Source organism: Macrobrachium nipponense, chromosome 18 (assembly GCF_015104395.2).
Source record: "Macrobrachium nipponense isolate FS-2020 chromosome 18, ASM1510439v2, whole genome shotgun sequence".
Lineage (NCBI taxonomy): Eukaryota > Metazoa > Arthropoda > Malacostraca > Decapoda > Palaemonidae > Macrobrachium > Macrobrachium nipponense.
The window spans coordinates 88,492,391-88,493,792 of NC_087211.1; positions in this window are offsets into that span (position 1 = coordinate 88,492,391).

A 1,402-nucleotide genomic window follows, 5' to 3' on the forward strand; every position below is an offset into this window, starting at 1 on the left:
GGATTCTCTCTCTCTCTCTCTCTCTCTCTCTCTCTCTCTCTGCCTGTCTGTCTCTCTCTAATTGACTTCTCCGCCGAAGGAAGAGCTCTAAATTTGCTGGTCTATCGTTTTCAGACTCAACTTCGTCATGAGATCCGACGTCTCCCGCTGGAGCCAGGCCATTCCCGCGCGGAAAGAAGAGATGTCAAGTCGAGGCCGCGTAATTCTTCGCTTTTGAAAATGGCCTACTTGTATGCGTCTGACAGCTAATAAAGAGGGCATTGCGCGTTTGAAGGGGAGGTCTTCCTCGCATTTGACGGTTGTTATTGTATCGTTGTACTCTGATGTATGTTCATTCGTTTACTTTGATGGCAAAAATCTAAATTGGCTTTTGTATCTCAAGACTTGTGGCATCCCATTATTCTAATGTCTTGTTAGTTGCTTAAGTTGAAGGTGAAAGCCTAAATTGATTTTTGTATCCCTAGACAACTAGTATCTCTATTCATTTTATTTATCAATTTGTTCATTTATTTTTACTTTTTTTTTAATGAGTGATTTCTTCCTTTCGTATTTCCTTTAACCTTCTGTTATCTCTCTCTCTCTCTCATGAACACCATAATCTTTAGAAGCTTGAATTTCAAGTCATTGGACCCTTTGGTGGGCTTGTTCCCTATAATTAGGGTTCATCTTCTAAATAAATAATAAAAATAATAATAATAATAATAATAATAATAATAATAATAATAATAATAATATCCCTTTATTCTAATGTGTTGTTATTTGTTTACGGTGACGGCTAAAACTCAAGTTATATTTAGTCCCTTTACTGTTTTTTGGAGAAAGATAAAACTGTAGTTGTATCAGGTCTATTCTCTATTTTTTTTTTTTTTTTTTTTTTTTTTTTTTTGGGAAGGGAGGGGATAAAAAAAAAAACTCCTCGGCTTGTGGCCCTCACAGGAGACGAATCTTTCCTTCACGGCCTGATGGCAAATATGCTCACTATGGGTGAGCTGCAGATAGCCACATAAACTGAAGCAAGAACTCATTTTTTTTTTACACTATCTTTGTAATCAGTCTCAAAGAGTTTTCAAATTTAGCAATTTTTCTATCGATAAATTTTCGTATTTTTATAAATTTCCACATCGTGGCAGCCAAGTTCACAGGCAGGGAGAAAAAGAGCTCATGATTTGGTATGCAAAACATGTGGCCACCTTATGCTAGCTCCCAGAACTCTCAGTGCCAAGTACCACAAGAGGCCACCAATTTTACCATAAAGCGTTCTCTCTCTCTCTCTCTCTCTCCTCTCTCTCTCTCTCTCTCTACTCTATATATATATATATTATATATATATATATATATATGTATATATATATATATATATATATATATACTATATATATATATATATATATAAACTTCTGAC